Below are 22684 nucleotides of genomic sequence, written 5' to 3' on the forward strand. Positions count from 1 at the left end.
CTTTACGCCAAATTAAACAATTAAGTATTTTATAGCTCCCCCTTTTCGACTATTTTCCCCAAGAAAGTAACAAAAAAAATTTGTTTGAATTCTCACGTTTTAGACATCAATATCTCCCTTAATAGCAAAAAACCAATAAAAACCATAAAAAAAAAACAAACAAATTTCCAAAAAGCCTGCTGTTTTGAAAATGTAGCAATACACCATCTTGAAAGGAAGGGATCTTCTTCCGACAAGAAAATAACAAAAAAATAAACAATCTACATTATCATTGATACGTTTTATAAGCTCAGAGGAACAAAAAAAAAAAAAACAAATCTCAAGGTCATATTCAACTGCTTTTACCTTTAGCCCCCAAAGTGTCTCTATACACATCTTTAGAACACACAAAACACGAAGCACCATTATACCTTTCTAGAAAACATATGGTGCCAAAAGCTAATGACAGCCAGCTACATATACAACGCTTGTGAACGAAAATTAAATAATTCAAAGCTTATTTTATTATTCCATAGATGGCGTGAATAGCCAATTACTACACAGCCTAATGGCTGGACCGTGAATACATAAGTAGGTAGACACAAATATAGGTAGGTCGTCTAGGAATAATATCATCTAAACACACACATACAAACACTTATACTCCAACTTCCTAACTACCCCCTAAGTTCCTAGAAACAATATAACACTCGAAACAAAACATGCGACGACGAAAGCCTGTTATATTGCCTTAGAAAATATGAGAAAAAAATTATAAAGCATAGAAAAAACTTTGGCTCGTGTCTTCACTTGGTTTGTTCCACCAACGCGCTCGACCCGCCATTCCCTGACCTAATCTTTGCTTAGGGTGACGGAGATATATGTATATTTGAATTCCTTCCATCATTTTGAAGTGGAGAACTTCATGTTAGCCCCTCTCTGAATTGCTATTGTGTATTCACAATTCAAATAGTTTGTGTATTCAAGAGCATTCTTTGAAGTACCACCACCACTCCGCACTCTGGGTCCGTGTTGCTGCTGCTACTTCTGTTTGCTCTCATTAACAAGCAATGCAATGCAATTAATTCCTTCACACCACCGAATTTGCGTCTTCTAGTGTGGGGAAATGTTGTGTGCATCAGCAACTACTACAATATCCCTTCCGTTTGTCGGCTCTTGGTCTCTGATCCAATCAATCCAGTGATGGAAAATGTATTTTTTTTAGGAGTTTAAAGTACCTTCTTAATTAATGGGCATGACCCATTTTATAGGGCTCATTTTTATATGAGAAGTCACCAAAAAGTTTTTAATATAGTGCACTTAAAAGCAACTTATTGCACTGAAAAATTGTTCCTAAATTTTCGGAATGAACTATGGGAAATATTGGCAGAACCATCAATCGCACGGAAAAAAAATTAAAACAAGCGGATTCCACATTAAATTAAGCGGATTTCTGCATAGTTTGTACCAAGTTGACTTCCGTCTTAAATTAAGCGGACAAATCTTCTTAATTGCTTGAATGCACAAAATTAAAAGAAATCCACTTAATTTAAGCGGAAAACCATATTATTTTTATGTGGATATATCGGATTAATTTTATGTCCGTGTGTGTGAAATGGGATTTACTCAACTTGGAAAATGGAAATAAATATATTGATGGCTTTTTAATATAGTGCTATTTGAGTTCAAATTCCAATATGAATTTATTTTGGTTTGTTTAAAGCAGGCACTAAGGTCCTCATCAAAAAAATGTTAAATTCTGAAAGCTAACTCAGATCTTGTTTCATCCTCTTCTCCAATACGCCTGCCTATTAAGTGTGATTGTTTTTTCAACATAATTCACACTTTCAGAAACAAAAGCATTTAAGGCCTTCCTTTAATTTGGAAGAAAATTGGCCTTAAATTCAAAAAGTATCATGGCCAAGAAAAAATTGACAGTCTTTAAGAATAAATATCTGAGCAACCAAAAAAGATATCAACATTTTTCAAACACAGTTATAAAGAATTACATTTTTCCTGAAAACAAAAACTTCTCAAAAGTTTCTACCATTAGTTTTAACACATATTATTACTTTAATGAGTAAAGGCATACCAAAGTAAGCTTTTCCTAAACCATCGCTAAGTGGTATTAACTGCAGATAGAGCGTTACCGTAGAACAATTTGTTTTCTGATAAGATACCCAAGAATGAATTACTTGGTTACCCTAGAATTTATTTTTAATAGTTTAAAGTAATTTTGTAACGCCTTTTTATATGAATCTTTGTTATTATAGTATTTTTATTTGATTAATAACACTGTTTTATATATGAAATTAAAGGTTGCATATAGTAAACTATCTAATAAATTATAAAAAAAAGTATATGTCTTCACTGAATATTTTAAGTACCAAAGGCCTCTCTAAAAAAATCACCTTTCGAGAAGTAATATCTTTAGTTTTTTTAACGTAGAAAAGTATTTCTGATACAGATTTATAGATAGTAAAAATACCTTTCATTCAATACCAAATATGGTTTTTGTACGTTATTTATTACCCATTTTACGATCAATTGATATCTGAGCAAAAAATCAGCTGCAATCTTGCTTGGTTTTGAGGTCAGAAACTTCAAACTCAAATATCTCGACTTTCCCATGAATGATTTCATAGCATAACAAGCTCAATTCCAATTTTCATTTGATACAAAACTCGTCTTTGTACACGCGGGCCCATGACTCCATACACTGAAAATAATAAACTTCGTAAAATTACGAAAATAGTTTCATACACTACATTTTCGTTGGCCCAACGAAACTTTCGTTGGCTCAACGAAAATACGTAATTTTTCGTAATATGAAAACCTTCATCAATTAATGAAAACGTTTCATACACTTTTTCTCCCCCTTTAGAGTCGAAAAATCCATTTTAATGAAAAGATTCATCATTTAACGAAAAATTTCATACTCATTTTAGAGAATACAAAAATGAATTCGATCCTTACTTGATCACAATTTTAATTGAGTAACGAAAAAATTCATAAACTTATGAAGTTCAACATTAACTAACGAAAATCTTCATCAGTTTATGAATATACATAATTTGCTTATGAAAATTCTTCATAGATTAATGAAATTTTACATCGGCTTATGAAAAAATACATCAGTTAACGAAAATAAATCGTTGTCTCCCGAAAAAAAGGTAGACTAAAGTGTATACAGAGCACGCTGTATTTTCGTTTATTGTGTACATTTCTGTCAGTCACAGTGCAAGTGTATATTCAACCCCCAAAGTGCGAAGACCTATCACGCGGAATAATATAAATACAAAACATATTGTATGCTGAAAAAGTTTAAAGTAATTATGTTTATGTTTAGTTTAAAATATTATAAGCGGATCCTTACCAAGAAGATTTAAAAAAAAAATCCTTTTAGCTGGAACTTAGAATATTTACTCGGGAATTATACAGGTAAGATAAATAATTGTAAACTACCTAACTCCCAATAATTTTGATTACGTTTCATCCTTTCAAAAAGAAAAAAAGGTTGTCGTCACCGTTCTCAAAAGAGTTTAAGAGTAGATGAACGATGAGATAGTAAGTATCATTCGATATATTTGATAAAAAAAAAACAATATTTTTGTCTCTTATAATATTCTAACTTTTTTGTTTGTTTTTCTATTTATGTTTTATTTCAGATTCCAAAGATGTCATCCTAATGCACCTTATACATGGGACTGGTTCTAAAGGACAATTACATATACAGTAAAACCCGGATAAGTACCTCACCTTAAATGCCCGGTTTTGTTAGGCACTAAAGCGGGTAAGTTACTTACAAGAACCCGCTTAAGTGCTCATAGGCACTTATCTCTATATTTACTTAAAAATAAAAAAAAAACATGTTTGATTATTAATAACAGAATCTTCACAAACAAAATAACTTTGAAAGTTTAAAATAACTAACTAGTTAGTTTCTACTTTTAGTAGAATTTTTGAATCTTAAAGCGCTTTAGCAAATGAAGTTTTTCTTACTGCTGAAACTTGTTTCAAATGTGTACTTAAAAGAATTTCCTGCAAGTAAATTCCATCATAACTATTTGAAATAGAAGGTAGTTAAGCGGGAAAAGCAGTTAAGCGAAAGGTACTTAAAAGATGAGTTTTATATGAAAAAATCCTTAAAATTTTGGTTCTAAAAAACAAAGGCACTTATGCGGGTTAGGCACTTAAGCGAGAGGCACTTATCCGGGTTTTACTGTAAAACTCCCATGAAGCTTTCCTATATACGTGGAACACGTCAAAAGCCGATCATCAAGCCAACCATTCGTGATCGACATCAAATCCCTGATAGAACTCTTCATATCGCCGGTATAAAGTATTCGTTTACCTCCTTCCTTAGAGGAGTTTAAAGTTTTTAATGTAATTCATTTAATTTTTGTATTCAATGTTTTTAATTTAGGATGATTAAAAATTCAAATTCAAAATTAAAATTTTCTTTTTGTATGGTAAAAAATGTTCGCTCCGCTCCACTTCTTTTGAATTTCAGGTTTTTATTCCAAAATTAAGGGAAGAAAAATGGACGAAAAAATTCTAGATTTAGGAAAATAAAGTAAGTATAATCTTCTAAAAGAATAATTAATACAACGAAAAGTTTCGTAAGCTGACGAAAAAATTACGTTGGTTTATGAAAATATTCATAAATTCAATGAAAAGTTTCGTTAGCTAACGAATATTTTTTCGTAATTTTATTAAAATATTCATAAAATTTACGAAAAAAATCGTTAGCTTACGAAAGTTCTTTGCATAAATTAATCAAAAAATACATTGACTAACGAAAAATATCACCGTGTTTAATTAAATTTTACGTTAATTGATGAAAACTTTCGTAAAGTGATGTAAAAATTCATTAATTCGCGATAAAAAAATTTTATGAAAAATTTCATTAAAATACGACAGTTTTCGTAAGTTGATGAAATTCTTCATTAACGTATGAAAGCCATTTCGTTGAGCCAATTAAATTTTTCACCGGCTGAAAATTAATTAAATTTTCGTTGGATTTGGTTCAGTGTAGTAAAATGGGCATTCCCTTTGTAAAGCTTCCTTAACAATGGCCATAATCACACAATAAAGTTATTGCACACTTTAAAGGACTCTTTCCATAGAAAACAAATCCCAGGTTTTCTATGAAGCTACAAAGTCACAGATATTGAAAAAACTTTGAGTATGGCCTAATCAATATAATGTCTTTACAAATTCTTCTATAAAACTGATGAGCCTGTAAACTTTAAAGAGTCTGTATTCTACCTGCTTCATCAAACTCATACAATATAACTTCCCAAAGTTGGATTACAATTGTTAAAGATTTCTTAACTTTGATAAATCTACTAAAGAAGTTATAACTTCTATAAGAAAATTGCCTCTGAAGAAAACTTTATAGAAGCCTAATAGATGTTAGAGGTAAGATGCTGCCAAAATGTCAAACAGAATAATTATGTTAAGCTTCTGATTGGCTCACCATTGGCGTTGTTACAATCAGCTTTATAATGAAGTGCGTTTGCTTAAAATCGATTAGTATGGAGCTCAGCAATATACCAACCCTGTTCTCACAACCCCATTCCATTATATTAATTTCTTTCTCTTTGCACATGGGACAGCACAAAAAATTGTTTTATTTTTATTTTTTGTTTTCTTCTGTGCATGTAGAATCAAATAATTGGGTCAGTTTGTGGTGGTTGGTTTGGAGCTATGTATGAGCTGAGTTGAACAGAAATTCTTTTCACATATCATCCATATCCATATCCAATCGAATCCATCCATCCATCCATTGAATTCAACACATCATTGATTGGATTGACATTTATGAGTGGATTGGGAACGGAATGTTTGAATGTTTGGATTGGGTAGGTAGGTGGCTTTAGCTCAGCTCAGATCAAGTCAGAAAGCCAGAAGAGAACTATATAAGATGAGAGACTACGACGACAACAACGACAACGAAGCCATTTTTGTGCTTTATAAGGAAAATCGAATCAAGTCATTTCCCAAATTGTTTATCCATTGAACAAACAAAAGAATCCTCCATCCTGCCTAATGCTTTTTGCTTTGCTTATGCAGAATTGCTTTTTATGTGAATATTTTGTTTTTTTTTTTTTTTTTTTTGTTCTCTTTTCTCGATGGAGTTTTATATTTTGTTTGTAGGGTGAGAGTGTTGTTACACTTGTGATTCAATGTTTACGTACCTCAATGAACATCATAAGTGACATGTATTTCTTTTCATTTTCCTTTTAAGCGCGCGTTTCCGCGTTTTAAGTAGACATGCCGCGCCGTGTGACGATGACGAATCATATTATCATACAGATTTGTCCCATGTGAGAAGTGAGAACGCTGGATAAAGTATCTTTCTTTTTAAGGTTTTATTTTTTTTTTTTTTTTTTATTCTCTTTAAGAGGCGCGGCGGCGGCGATGACGGCCAAGTATAATGACGACAGAATAAGTGTTACAATCTTTTTTTTTTGGTTTTGTTTTGATGTGATCTTTTTGGATTGAAATTTCTCTTGGGATTTTGTATTTCATTATTGTTGAGATATGCTCATTTGATGATTTTTGTGTTATTTTTTTTTTCTAACAAAAGATTGAATATGGTTGTTTGATGTTATGTCTTGATAGTCCATCTGATAGCATTGTAGTTTTGGAAAACATTGTACCTAAGTGATTTTTTTGAATCGCTCGATATTAATTTTCGTGAATACAATTGAAGATGATGAGTAACATAGAAGCTATATGATTTTTTCATTTTAAAGATTTCACATCAAATTAAATTTTATTTTTCCCTTTGAATTCACGGTGAAATTTTTTTTCAAATTCTTCATTTCGTGAAGCCAGAACTACGAACTCAGAATTTATTTTTATACCAAAATAGTCTAATTCGTTAGAATTTTTGAAAAATAAAGTAATTTCTGGTGATTTGATGGGACTTTAAAATTTTCAGTTCATACATAGGTACACGGTGGTGTATGTGTAACTTTTGTTGGGAGTTTTGAAAATTTGTATTTTGTTCGTATCCATTTCTCGAGTTCGAAAAAACCATGGCTGTTTGAATTTTTGGAAAAAATTAATTGGGGATTTTAGGAGATTTTCAATATTTCAGTGCAAAACTTGTTTTTTGAATTTCTCCTAAACAAACGGGTGGAAAAACGATAATATTTGGTATGTATGGTGGTGGACAAACGATTGCAATTGGTTTTATACGTCTTTCTCCTTTGAGCGTTTTAGACGACTTCCTATAAAAAAAAAAGAATTTCCTCTAAAATTTGTTTGAAGGGTGGACAAACGAAAATGTTGGGTGGAGAAACATGGACAAACGGTGGACCAACGGATTAGACAAGTTTGGTTCAAAAATTTTGAGGTCGCAGTTCTGGCTTCATGTTAATAGAGCTATACTTTCGGAATCTTAAAACTCGTGTCCGATTAATGTAACGTGAGTTACCAACAGACTTTTATTTTTAACTTGCTCTATAGGGCAAGTATTGGTTTCGTGTCGAAAAAAAAAATTGAGGTTTTAATCAAAACCAACATTACGATGATGGAGAATTCCGAAAAAGCGGGTCTCGCAATTCCGTCCGTGCGTCTGTGCGTCCGGATTTTTGTGGTCGGATCTTATTCAAATTTGGTACAGATGATTTTTATAGAATTTCGAAAGTTGATTTTTTTTTTGTTTTTTTTTATATCTCGTTTAGAACGTATACCTCCCATACAAAAAATACTATATTGCGAATTTCTCGAAAACGGCTCTAACGATTTTGATTAAACTTTGTATACGTAATATTTAAAGCAATGGCAATAAAACTGCATTTTTATTTTTTCTCAAAAAAGTCAAATAACAAAAAAAATTTTGTTTCATATGAAAAATGTCGGCTCTTCCCCTACATCAACCAAAATTCTTTAAATTTTATATAGAGGCAGAGTTGCCATTTCGAAATTTAAAAAAACATGATAAAAAACATTATTTGAGTTCAAAAAACATGATTTATAAAAAAAACAGAAGAGGTAAAAAAATGTACAACCACATCGAAACGAGCGAGGAACTAAACAAATGATTTCGAATATTTATTTATTATTTATAAATCACAAAGAAGGCAGGAATAAAACATAAATAAGTCCATAATTTGTACTCATTAAGGCATAACTAAAACGAGCACTTTTTGTAAAAAGTGGGAAATTTACATAAGTAAAAAAAAATTGTTTCTTCCTAGCGCAGTGATTCTGAAAAAAAAAACTACCAAAATTGTGTTTGGAACCAAAAAATAAGTTTTCGGCATAATTGTTTTTCATTTTTCATTCTGAAAACTCTCACAAAATGAATTTGAAAATGTTCACTTTTTGCTAAAAGTTCTCGTTGTAGTTATGCCTTTAAGGTTAATTTCATATAAACGGACTTCAGGTTTGGAGTTATGGCTTACAAAACGATTGTTAAGTCTGAACTACATTGGCTCTGAAAGTGCAAAAGTGAACATTTTCAAACGCATTTTTGTAAAGTTTTTCGGGCTGGAAAATTAAAAAAAATGATGCAGAAAGCTTATTTTTTGGTTTCAAAAACAATTTCTATACTCTTTTTCACAAAAAAATTGCGCTAGCCAGAAAAAAAAAATAATTTCACTTTTGTACTTTTTCAAAAAGTGGTGTATGTAGTTAAGCCTTTAAACGTTTTTCCTTGAATTAAAAAAACCATGATTTTGTACACGAAAACATTAAAACATGATTTTAATTTTAAAAAACAAGAAAATCATGGTAAAACATGATTTCTGGCATATATAGAGGCAGCTCTGTAGTTTTTTTCAGATTTTTATATTTATCCTGTATCAAAGTGAAATTCTTGTACTTGGACTTTTCGTCTGATTTTTGTATTATTCCCATTTATCTCATTTACGGCTTGATCGATTTTGTTCTAATTTCCGCAATTATACATAAAATTATCCATAGTAATATTGCATTCCAAGATATTTTTGAAAATATATTCTTGAATCACAAGAAAATCGAAAATTAAATCCATTTTTTAGTACCTATTACGTTTATGAGACTTTTTTCTAGATTTTTTAGAAATGACTCAATCAATTTTTTGTTCAAATTTCGTAAACACCACCGGAATATTTGTATCTGAAGTGAGAAAAGATCACATTTATACATCGTTAGTTATTTTAACCGTACCATTTCTGGTATTTTATTCCTTTATTAGGGTGTATATTCCTTATTTTATTATTAGGGTGTTTTCGCGATTTTAGCGATAGCAATTAAACCCATGTTTTTTAAAATTTGAATATTAAATTACACAGTTTTTGTTTTTTTTTTACGATAAATTTTCCCGAAATCTACTACAACATTAAAGATAACAAGATTGTACCTATTCTGATGAACAAAAGGAAAAATAAATTTTTCCCTAAAAAATACTCGGCCTTATCACGAATTTCATTCGTATTGGAAATTTTGCTACGATTCACGAAAAAAACAATCACAAAATCCGATCGTAGTGTCGATTTGTATAAAATTTTTAATCGAATTCTGTGATTGGAATACGAATGGAATTCATGATAAGCCCGACTTTATAAGGAAACAAATGGAAAAGTTATGGCCCTTTTTTATTCCTCACCGTTGCTTCTTCTAACATCTTAAACTAACAGAAAACAATAAAACCTTATAAGGTCCCCCACCATTATTGGGGATAAACGATTGATGAACATTTGTATACTTGTGTACCTATTCTTATGAAAAGGAGTGTATACAGTTCATTAACAAAAGTAGGTACTATAATTATGTAATAATATCAATTATTAATAATAATTTAGCATTGATTTAATTGCTATCATTAGATAACAGAGTGCCAATAGAAATGCAACGCGAATTCCTTGACAGTTTTGTGATTTAAATATTTAACATTGTTTTTTTTTTTTTTTTTGACGCGTGATCATTTTTTTCTCATCAGTTTTTTTTGTTTCTATTCCAAGTCTATGAGATGAAAATTTAATCTCATGGCGGCAATTCGTTCTTGATGCTTTTTTTGTGTGTTTGTTTTTGTTTTCTTTTCTATCATGGATTTGAAGGTCATTTGGTTAGAGTTATCTGTCTTGTGGTTTTTTATGAGAGAAAATATAAAAGACTGTCTGAGTCTGAGATTAAATATTTTTGGATTAGGTACTTTTTTTAATGATTGAATGTCGTTAATACAGCTTTACATAAATATAACATTCGAAACAAGAACGAAAAATAGTATTTTATTCGAATGCCAAATAAAAAACATGATTTGATTCGACTTCAAGAGCCTTAGCCAGTTCAATGGTGCTAAGATATTAGAAATAAATACTCCGCTATCATAGAAACGCCATCAAGGGTACTTAAAATTCATTGGATATTTACAAAGCTGCAACGAATTAGAAACCTCCTAACTTTCTTCTTTCAAGTCTTGTCCCCAACTGGTTCCTTAACAGAAAAATATCGTACTCGACCTCTTAATAGTTAAGAATTTTCAAACGCTTTGATATTGTTATAAATTTAGTTAAAAACAATTGAAGGGCCCAAGGGAAAAACGGCACATGTCCACTTTTTGTCAAAAAAAAACTAATGTATTTATTTACTGAGCACTATTTGATGGCATCCTTACTTTAATAAAATAAATCTAAGCCTTGCTGATAATAAATAAATAAATAAATAAATAAAAAATAAATTGTGTGCTTTTAGTACTAAGTTGTATAGAGAACAAAATTTTAAAATGCGTTTTTCTCGAAATGAGTTTGGATTGACTTGTGCTGTTTTTCTCCTGGACCCTTTAATTTAAAGTGTAAAATAGCAAGTTATTTCTTAATAAATCAATCTAAACTAAACTAATCCATGGTCTTCGCCATATTTAGAAATAAGTTAAGCTTAAGTCAATTGTATATAGTATGTTCAAATTGAATTGAATTGGTCTTCGCCATAGATGGAAGCCATGGATACCAGAGGAAAATCAATATCGAAAAAAAAATGTGTAGTAATTTTAATGTTTTCATACTTCCTTTTAAATATATTTAAATAAAATGATGCTCGTGGAAGTTCATTTTAATAAAAATAAATAAAATTGGTTATTGGTATTTATTGGAGAAAAAAATATTAATATTAATTTATTAATATTAATAGACTTTTGCCTTTCGTCTAACGGTTTTCCCGGAATTTATTATCAAACGCGATTTTTATAGTTTGTCAGATTTGTTTTTTTTTTACTCTTTTTACTTTGGCATAATTTTATTTACAAAAATGCAATATTTAATACCTACTATTTTTATTTTTTTCTCAATAAAAGGCACATTTTAATTTAAACTACGAAAAAAAAGATAAATTAAATAAATGCAATTCAAAAAAATTTATAAAATAATAGATACAAATATGAGTTTTCAGATTTTGGTTTTTCTATGTACTTTCAAAACTAAAATGAATTTTTAAAATTATTGTATTTCTAAAAAAAACGATTGTTTAGGTTGTCCGAAATCCATTTCGTTGCATTGAGGAATGATATCAAATCTTTGATCTTTCATTCTGAGATTTTATCTAACAATGTCATTAAAAATTCAATCCCCAGAGAAAGTGCTCTGTTGCAAGCAAGGGCAGGGCATTGGTGTTTCTTTTTCTTGCTAGGTATTGTGAGGTATACCCAGCTTTGCTGCATATTCTCCTATCGATTTTAATTTCTTTTCTGGGACTGGAGATCAAATCATTAGTTTTGGATTTTATATATGTAGGTGGGCCAGATTTTCCTAGACATGGTGCAGCTGGTCAAGCTGTGCCACCTATTATTTACTTTTTTTGAGTAGTTTGAGAAGATATTGGAGTTTCATGACTCCTATGAAAATGTTAACTACCTACTACCGCTAGCGATTCATGAAGGGCCGATCTCTGCCTGGCCAGTTCATCCTTCATCTTTTCCTTGGCTTCAAAACCACTGTGTTCTGTCGTGATCCAGATAAGAGTGTTTATAAGGCTTTTACTCAGCATTGAGAACTGCTGAACCAATTTTGATGATGTCATGACCTAAGAAATTGCTTTTATAGCTACCTGACTATTAGTATAGCTACGTTTTGGTTTTGATTTAAATTTGTCGTAAGTAATTTGCATGCTTCCTTGATTGTTCTGCTTGGAACATACTTGAAAAATTTGGTAGTCAAAAGGATTTTGAAATTTACACTATGAACATTAATTTCGAAATAGTTTTTATGCGAAATAAATAAGTAAATTCAGTATGAACTATTAAAAAACTGTTCTTAGAAATCTTTATTTGAAACACTATAAAACAATACTGTAAACATTTTTACCATTTTAATAGCATTCAATTGATTTTGTTTTCTATTCGCAGGCCTACATAGTCGCCAATTTAATGAAAAGATCAATCTTGAATTGAAATTTAGGCTAATTTCTTTTTCCATGTTATCGATATTATGCAAGCATTTCAATATCTAACCCAAAATTTTTGAATTATTGGCGATAGTTCAGTTCAAAGTTGTCAATACTAATAGATTCAAATTGAAATGAAATTCGGAACATTTGCCAACTTGAAACTATTCACTATATTGTATTATATAAAATTTACTAACTGCAATTAAAAAATCATTGACGTTGCTTGAAATGTTTCATCTAGCTTATAAAAAAAAACAAATTTTATTATGAGCTTCAGCGAGCATTTGATAGGTATTAGAAAAATCTACATTCTATTTTGACATTTGACAAAACGAATAAAAGCTTGGATATTTTCAGCTAGAATCGCATGACATCGTCAGGTAACGAATTGGCAAATCAAAATGCCAACAAGGATACATTTTTTTTAGTTTCTCTTCCTTCCGTTTTGTTGGTATTGGTTTACTATTTTCACATTATATTCTTGAATGAATTCATAGAAATCTGAAAGAAATTATTCAATACTCATGTTAGCATATAATAACCGCCTAAAGTTACTTTACTTACAGATCCTTTAATCAGACCCGAGTTAGTCTTCTTCTTTTTCTACTTCCCAGGATTAATTTTGACGTTATTAGTAAACAAAAAAACTTAACTTTTCTTAATGCAAAGCCTTTTAATATGAGAATTTAAATTGTTCCACCACGAGACAAATTCTGTTTGCCGGGAATGTTTTGGGCATTCATCTTCTTCAGACAAATTGAAATATTGGAATCGTTTCTTAGGAGACTTTTATTTGATTTCACTCCAATACATCCAAAACTTCATTGATTTCAGTACCATAATTCTTTCAAATGGTCCAGTCAGTCAAAATTGAAACCCTAGAGTAAAACTATTTTAATTCAATAATTTATTACTAGAAGCTTTACAGGTAGATATTGTTCTTAAGACTAAACCAAAGATACTGCAAAATGATTTCATAATTCCATGGAAACAGACAACGAAAAATTTCAAAGAAGAATTACCCTATCGCATTTTGCTTAGCACACAAAACATTACTGACAGCTTAGCTTTTTGGAAATAATTACACAAGCCAAGGTCATCAACTATATTCCTCAATTATTATGGAACATCAATTAGAAGAGAGAGATACCATCAAGATTATGACTCGATCGACTGCTTCTGGTTTTTCAATAAGAAACTTTCCAAAAACAAAAAACTTTAAACCATTTAACCAAGAAGAAGTGGGCGAGCAAAGGAATTCTATTTTATTTTTGAACAAAACCAAACCACAGGCAGCATAAAAAACTGGTCTATCCGCCCGTTCGCGGTTTGGACCAAGGTAAAAGGAGAGAGACAAAAAAAAGTAAAATAACAACAACAAACATTTTACATAAAATTTTTACCCACCTGAAAGATGTTATTGGTCAGTCCGAAAAACTACTCAGAGTGACCACAAACGATCACAACTGAATCTGAATCCACAAAACTTGCTGTCGGTCGTGTGGACGATGCGATGATGCACTCCAGAGCTTCGTTCGATCTGGAGATGCTGTAACTCGCTCCAAATGCACACAAACAACCCGCCTACGCACTCGGAGAGGTTAAACACAAGATTTTCACTGCACAAAGATGAAAAACGAGCGCATTAAATGAAACCAAAGTAACTCAACGACGACGACGAACGACAGAAACTAGAAACACGAAGGAATCAAAAGGAATTACAACAAATAAACGATGCAGATTTATTTTTTTCGTCTTATTTTAGTTTCAATTGGAAAATTCGAAGGAAAATTGGCAAAGAAACAACAAATACAAAATGCCCAAGAACGACGTAGCTTTATAGGAAGTTCATTGCACTAAATTAATCCACCAGACGCAGACGACGACGACCAAGAAGACGACGATGGCAAAACCAGCAGAAACAATGACGACCTAAGAGGACGACGACGACACGATAAAATATTTATTTGTTGGTAAACATAGAACTCCGCTAGACATCTCGACCTAATGCAAAACTATACATTTAAAAATAAAATTTATATAAATAGAATTTTCGTGCCCAAGAGATGAAAACAAAAAAAGTTTTTTTTGCAATGGGATTTTCGTTTTTGTAAACAATCGATGAAAAACAGCTTAACCGACGTTACCGACGACAATGCGACAGACAAGTAGAAGCAAATGTCACAATTTTATTTGTTTTTTTTTTTTTTTTTTTTGTCTTTTCTGACAGCAATTTTAACTGTATGCGAATGACGACCACCGGGATGGTGTTTTATGTTTATTTCATATAAAATTATTATTTTCTTTTGAAAATATCTATTACACTTGTAGTAAAACACTTAAATTGATAATTTATGAATAATTTATTTGAATAATATGAATATTATTCAATTTAAAATGTGAAAACAAATCGGTGGTTGAAGAACGAAGAGTGTAAAGACAAACACGAAATAGCCATTTTGGATTTCCAGCAGAAGAGAAGTTGACGTTTGCAGTATATGGGGAATCTGTATTACCGACAATCGATAAAGATGGAATGGAAATGGAGTGCGTTCAGTACTTGATAGGAATATGGAGTTGCTAAAATGAATAGACTACCATGATTTTAAAAGTATTTAGCTGAGTAAATATTTTATGCAAGTAAACAACAACAAACGATTACTTTTATTGTTTATTATTAATAATGCCCATTTCATATAAGAAAAGCACAACGAAATCTTGAAGCTTATTTTTTTTCTGTTTTTTTTTTCTACTAATTTTATGCTGTTTTATCTTGAATTTTTTTGTATTTCGTCCCGTTTCTGCTTGATCCTCGTAAGTACATTTTTTTTTAAAGATTTTTTTTCTGTTAAACATTGCTCTAAAACTTACAGAAAGAATAGATACAAAGGTTTGGTGCTTGAAAGAAAAAAAGTTCTCTTTTCAAAATGGTATACCCTACAAGCAATTTGGCTTCTATAAGGCCTTACAGAAGCATTAAAAGCATCTGTAAAGCTTTATAGAACCAAAATTGTTTGTCGGGTAATATTGTTGAGAATATTCCATAAATAACCGAGATAAAATTTTTTTTTCTTAAGAAATCTGACTTTTTTATTAGGTAATTTTCCCATTTTATTTAAGTTTTTGAGTTCTGAAAGGTTCTGAAAGGGTACAACACTTAAATAATATGGGAAAAATACCTAATAAAAAAGTCGGATTTCTTATGCAGTTGAGTTAAAATTTTTGAATGCATTTGGAAGCAGGGTTATTCAAGGTTGCGTAGCAAAAGAAAAAAATGAGAAAACTTAAGATTTGTAGTCACGGCACATGAAAAACCGTCACAGGGTGACCATTTTTTCGACTTTTTTTCAAATGCCCATAACCCACAAAATATATGGCTGCGATTTTTTTATTATTTTTCTGATAACTGTCACCACCTACCCTATCTACCGTTTTCATTTCGACGTTAACTTTTGGGACACCCTGTATGTAATTTTTTTTTCTTTCAAATTCAATAATTGAATTTTTTTTTGTTTTGTACTTGATTCTGAGTTTTATTTATTTCGTCTTCAAGTCTAGTCGCTGCTGATGCGAAACGAAATTTTCGACGTTAACGAAATCTTGAACGAAAAATTTCGTTTTGCTTTTCGTTTTTCAGTACGCAGCTCTAGCGAAAAATTGGAGAGTTTTCACTCAATTGTCACTTACTTTTTACTGTCTGTCCTGTGCATTTTTCTTGACTCCAAGAGCAGTGTTGACGGTTTTTTCACTTTCAATTCATTTATTTCTTGCTTTAAAAATTATTTTCTGTTGATTTTTCTAGATTTTAAATTAATTTTGAATTTTCTTATTTTGACTTTGACAGAATAAGCCTAGTACGCAGATCGCGCTAAAATTTATCTTTCATACAAATTTCCTCCAAAGATAAATTTTATCGAGGATTTTTAGCCAGGTAGTACGCAGTTCACGCGCTAAATTCGAATTCTCATCTACTACTTTTGCAAAAAGTCTCCACTCAATTAAGCTCGCGAAATAATGCTCAGCGCATTTTTTCACAGATAAATTTTGACATTTTTGTGGTTGTTGTTGTTGCTGCGAGGAGTAAGAGGCAAAAAAACCTTGGAATATATAAAAGAAGAGGAATAAAACAAAATGAGAGCGTAAAAAGGTATTCTGCCGGTAAAAAAAATATGTAATGTAATATTGAATGTAAGCTGGTATAAGGAAATGAAACTGTGATTCAGCCGTTATTTTTAAATTTTAATTTATCTTGGCTTTTAGCGAACGCGTGTAGAGATAAAAATTGTAGAGATAAAATTTAGTTTAGCGCGATCTGCGTACTGGGCTATACTCGAGGATATTTTTCGTTAGCATTTTTGTTGTCGACTTTGGAGACTTGAAAATTTTTCGTTTCGCATCAGCAGCGTACTAGGCTTCACTTTCCAAGTCTTTTATTAAAGTTAATTTATGTTTGAAATTTTTCAATTTTGTTTTATTTTTTTCCTTGTCACCATTTTGCCGGTTGAATAATGCTTCGAACATTATTTCTTTGCCGCTGGGTATAGGGGTTAAGTCATAAATTATAGTTTGCCAGAAAATGCGATTGAAGTTGATCTAATGTATGAAAATCGATGCATTTTGGAACATTGATCCTCTTATTTTTATAGGAAAGAGTTTCTCTAAAATTTTGTTTTTGATACCAAATGAAAGAGTAAAAAGAGCTTATTCTTATATCATCAAAACACGAAAAGTGCAATTTTGTGACTTAACCCATTTGTACCCGGCGGCAAAGTTTTTTCCGCGCAAAATAATGTGGAGACTTTTTCTTTACAGCGCAGCGGCTCCAAATATTTGAATTTTTTGCGTAAAGCCAAGTACGCAACTGAAGCGAAGCAAAAAATTTTCAAGTCTCCAAAGTCAACAGCGAAAATGCTAACGAAGAAATATCATCGAATATCCTGCCAAGCAAAAGTCCAAATAAATAAATTCCAAATTAATTTAAAATCAAGAAAAACTACAGAAAATTGTTTTAAAAAAAGGAAATTAATGAACAAAAATTGAAAACTCTCCAATTTTTTGCTAGAGCTGCGTTTCGTACTGAAAAACGAAAAGCAAAACGAAATTTTTTGTTCAAGACTTCATTAGTATGCTTTTTTTTGTATGGAAAATTTTGTTTCGCTTCAGCTGCGTACCAGGCAAAATATTCAAGACAAAATTTGTCCCGGGAAAAAATTTGTATGAGAAATAAAATTTTTCACGATCTACGTACTTCACTTAAATTGCAATACGATGCCGCTGTGGATCGAGTAGATTCCCGGAGCCTCCGCACCTAGGTGTCAATCATTGCATTAATTTAATTAATAATAATTCTTCTTCCAAGTACATACACCTACCAGTATCTTCTAATTAGAATACAACATTTCTTAGTAGAATTGCTATTCTATGATTTTCGTGAACCTGAAATCTGAAATACTTCTAGTAAGTTTCCAAGGCCCGTGGATGTGTGCAAAGTCGAAATGTTTAATATTGAATGCATTTTCATGAGACTTCAAAGTCCAATTAGTTAAAATATAATACCAATTTCAACAGAAACCTATTTGGAAATATACTTCACCTTTTTTACCAATAAAATTGAGTAAGGAAAAAAAATCAATGGAACTATTTGAAACCATGGAACATTTATACAAAATTAACTTTAAAATCAGAATGCCTTTGGTACATTTGCTTAATGTTCAATCCAACATACTATCCGATCCTAAAAGCTTCTTCCATTTCATTAATGCTAAAAAGAAATCGGATAGCTACCCTTCTACCCTTGCTTATTTGAACACATGCTCGGATGATCCCAAAATAATAACTAATCTATTTGCGCAATTCTTTAGCCAGTCTTTTTCTAATAATTCCTCACAACCGGACTTAGATTATTTTTCATATTTAGCCACTTGCACTCAAACGTCATTAACTTCCATTGTTATTCCCTCGTCCGTCGTTCTTGAAAAGATAAACAAACTCAAAGTTAAATATACTGGAGGTCCTGATGGTTTACCTTCAATAATTTTAAAAAATTGCTCTGCAAACCTACTACAACCCTTAACTGCTCTTTTTCAGTTCTCTATCTCAAAAGGGATCTTCCCTTCTCTTTGGAAATGTTCCTACATTATCCCAATCCATAAAAAAGGTCCCAAAAAAGAAATCTCTAACTACCGCCCCATAGCTAAACTATCATGCATACCCAAGCTTTTTGAAAGCATAGTCTATGACACAATGCTCTTCCATTGCAAGCAAATTTTCTCCCCTAATCAACACGGTTTTCTAACTGGTAGATCAACTACCACAAACTTAGTTGATTTCGTTTCCAGTTCAATTTGTGCCATGGAGGCTGGCAATGAAATAGATGTAGTTGCAACTGACCTAAGCAAAGCCTTCGATAAAATCTCACATACCCTTATTCTCTTCAAACTAAAATCACTTGGTTTTCAACCCTCTTTTATTGCATGGATCGAATCATATTTAAATGGACGCCAGTATAATGTCCTTTTTAGAGGTTCAGAATCAATCCCAATCCTTGCAACATCTGGCGTTCCGCAAGGTAGCCATCTCGGCCCTCTGATTTTCATATTAACAATCAATGATGTCGATTGTGTCATAAAAGATTCTTCAATCTCAGTGTACGCTGACGATAAAAAAATATATAGAAGTATCTCCTCCCTTAATGATACCCTCCTTCTTCAACGTGACCTAGACCGATTTTCTACCTGGTGTCAGAAGAACTTCCTTGAGCTTAATGTGAGCAAATGTCAAGCAATAACGTATTCACGTAAACGCTCATCACTTCTCCCTCGTACCTACTTTATTAATAATGAGCCGGTCACACAAGTGGATTCTTTGCGAGATCTCGGAGTAATATGTGATAAGGAACTTAATTTCAGATCCCACATCACTAACTCGATAAATAGAGCAAACTCCGCACTTGGTTTTGTTAAACGTTGGTCCAAAGAATTCTCCGACCCCTATGTCACAAAAACCCTTTATCTAACATTTGTCAGACCTCTTCTCGAATATGCTAGCCAGGTATGGTCCCCATTTTATGCATCTTATTCACTTCGTATAGAAGCCGTCCAACGTAGATTTCTTCGATTTGCTCTGCGTGGTCTTCCCTGGCCTGATAGATTTAACCTCCCACCTTATGTTGATCGTTTAAAACTCATAGATTTACAACCCCTTGATATACGCCGTAAAGTTGCTGACATTGTTTTCATCCATCAACTTTTAACTGGTAATATCGATTGCCCTGCTCTTTTGCAAAAAATCTCCCTCTATACTAACCCGAGAAATCTTAGATCTGTTTCTCTTTTTGTTCTTGACTATCACCGTACTAATTATGGACGTAACGAACCAATGAATCGCATGCTACGTACCACTAATAGCGTGGATAACTCTTTTGATTTCCACCACTCCAAACATTCTCTAAAAACCTCTCTCTACAATATTTTCTTAACCCCAGAACCTCCCTAATTTATCTTCCCTAAAATTAATTTAGTTCTTAAGTATTTTTATCATCTAGTTTTAAGTTTTTTTTTTGTAAACAATAGTTGTAAGTTTCTATGCTTGTATGCTTGTATTAAGCTAAATAAATAAATAAATAAATAAATAAATAAATAAATTTAATGAAATCGCGGCTTTTGACTCAATTTCACTTTGGCTTTGTAGTCCACGATTCCGAAAGATTCCGCATATCTAATTGGAAGATTTCTAATAATAGGTACGACAAGACTACTTGTTAAAGATTTATTTCCAATTACATTCAAAGTGATATTGAAATAAGGAATATGCTAACGAGCATAGCTATTATTCCATTCAAATTGAATTTTACTCCTCTGAAATTGTATTCCAAATCAAATTAATTCAATCCCAGCTAAACCTATTAACACATCGAAATGATATCAGCTGCTTTAGGATTTTGTTTAACTTTGACATTTGCTGTCATCAGTGTTGAACCCTATTAAATTCCTATAAGACAGAGAAGAAACACATTTTCAGTGGAAAACTTCAATAAGAAAAAAGAAAAAAAACAAGTTATAAAAATTCAATTCACCACGCATGTCCATGCAAACATTCCATTCCAGACTTTTCTCTCATTTTATTTTCCCTCTGACCAAAAGGGAAATTTTCTTTAACCACGTGCATAAGTTCGTTTCTACGTTCTTTTTCATATGATGTTAGAAGTATTGGTACTTTTATTTTATACATACACAAACTCGTTACATACACAAACAAACTGACTGAAATTATTATCAGTGTGAGGACGATTTTATGAGATGGCGTCGCCTTAGGGCGATCGCCTCTTATTCGGCTTGACGGGTGAAGGTTTTAGAAATTTCTTTTTTTTTTCTTGGTAAGAAAATCTTCAAGGATGGTCTTCTCTTTTCAACAAAAAGAAGAAAACAAAAAATGTAATCAAAGAACGACGAAATGGATAAGTATACAGAGTGAATCTCTACACACATCCTTATTCACATATAACATACACATATAAACATTTATATGTGTATAGTTATCAAAGGACTTATAAAGGAAAAAAATCAATAAATACTAAATTTTCCTCAAATACACGTACGAAACGAACTCGACATTTCTTCACCACACAGCACACACAAAAACAACAATCCATGTCCTGAGCAAATGATTGTTGTAATAGAGGTTAGAATTCAATTTCCTTTTTCGCAAAAGGATACGAGTGTTTCTGCTGGCTGTGTCTCTTCGACTTTGGCAGACACCCATTACGTTGAATCAATAGTCATTCTCATTATATTGCTTTCTTACTTCGAAATGTTTGACAGCTATCGACAAAAAAAAAAAAATACCTTTAAGAAAACATTATAGAAAATAATTAAAATAGATGTACATATAGATCAGAACTCTCTGACTTTCCAATGTTTTGACAGTTGTAGTCGGCAAAAATCCGAAATGAATTTTGACGGGGGTCAAATAATAATCATGGATGGAGTCATTTTTGAAACCACCTTAAGAAATTCGTTATGACTGGCAAACTCTCTAAAGTCATTTTCATAATTAAATGAGGATAAATGAAAGGATTCGAAGGAATAATAACTGTTAAAATTTTCGAACGCGAAACTTCAAACAAAACTAAGTCCATTTTTCATTTAATAATTTTTTTTTTTAAATTCTTTTGTTCGTCTATTGCTTTGTTAGTTAATGAGAATGTCAAAAGTTCGGTCTAATGAATAGAGATATAGAGAGAATGGGGAATGGGAGGGAAGTATTCGTTATTTGACAGAAAAGAGTATGATTTATCCTAAATGACTCCAGCCCTCAAATGCCAGAGGGTTCAAAAATGGACGTGATAATGGGTGATAAAGGTGATGACAATCATTGTATATATATTTCCATAGTACTATCATGAAGTAAAACGATCTTAGGAACTCTAGTGGTGACTTGAAAAAGCAGAATTTGTATGAAAAAAACACACTGAGCGCCACCTCAAAAAAGTGGCGACATCAACTAATACTAAATTCGACTTCATGATAGTACTATAGAAATATATATACAATGATGACAATAAGGGTTTCCTACGTGCTTTACATTGTTAACAGGGATTTTTCCTATATATACACCAGGCATGGAAAAGTCAATACAATTATATCGAATTCGATACAAATGGGTTTGCTCGAGTACAAAAATACAATTTGTCTAAATTCGATACAATTTTTTAATCTGTGTCTTAAAAATTATTTTGCAATCTAATATTTAAAAAAAAAGGAAATCAAAAGTATTTGAAACGAAAGATCTTTTTGTTTAAGTTTTAATTTAGTTTCAGATTTTTTAACCAAAATAAATGTTACAATTTGAGTATAGTGACTTGTTTTTTTTTAATATTTATAAAACTGAATGTAAACACTTTTTTTTGACATTCATCAGCATATATTGAAAATGGTTTTTAAATTAGAGACTTATAAAGTCGAAATGCAAAACACTGAATTCACTCTGTTATAAATTCTGAAAAGAAAATGAAAACAATTTTCAAAGCACAGCATTAAGTCCGAAGACCTGCAAACTCTTATATGGAAAAGTCATGTTAGTGTAGATTAAATTTCATGAAAATCAAAGACAACACGTTATTCTTTACGTCTTTTCATAGAGTTTTGGTATTTACCGAATATTTAAGTTTGTAAAACTAATTTTAAGTTCAAAACTGATCCATTACCTGAAAACCAAAATTGCACTTTTGGTCAACACGATTTTGCATTTTTTTTTTAAATTTTTTAATACGTGTAGACTTTTGTGAATATGTACTTTTTTCCATATTTATTCATACCAAAATTAAATA

General features: G+C 31.4%; 1 protein-coding gene across 11 annotated transcripts in view; it reads right to left on the reverse strand.

The window, feature by feature from the left end:
- LOC129916500 (tyrosine-protein phosphatase Lar) overlaps nucleotides 1-22684 on the reverse strand; it is a 664315-nt gene that overhangs the window by 599395 nt on the left and 42236 nt on the right. For 2 of the 11 annotated variants that reach the window (XM_055996495.1, XM_055996491.1), the window contains exon 1: nucleotides 13765-15013. The exons of the other annotated variants lie outside the window; for them this stretch is intronic. The gene's annotated coding sequence lies outside the window, so the exon portion shown is untranslated. Of the gene's footprint in view, nucleotides 1-13764; nucleotides 15014-22684 lie in introns of those variants that run through there. 11 annotated transcript variants of the gene reach the window in all.

This window comes from Episyrphus balteatus, chromosome 3, assembly GCF_945859705.1.
Source record: "Episyrphus balteatus chromosome 3, idEpiBalt1.1, whole genome shotgun sequence".
Classification (NCBI taxonomy): domain Eukaryota; kingdom Metazoa; phylum Arthropoda; class Insecta; order Diptera; family Syrphidae; genus Episyrphus; species Episyrphus balteatus.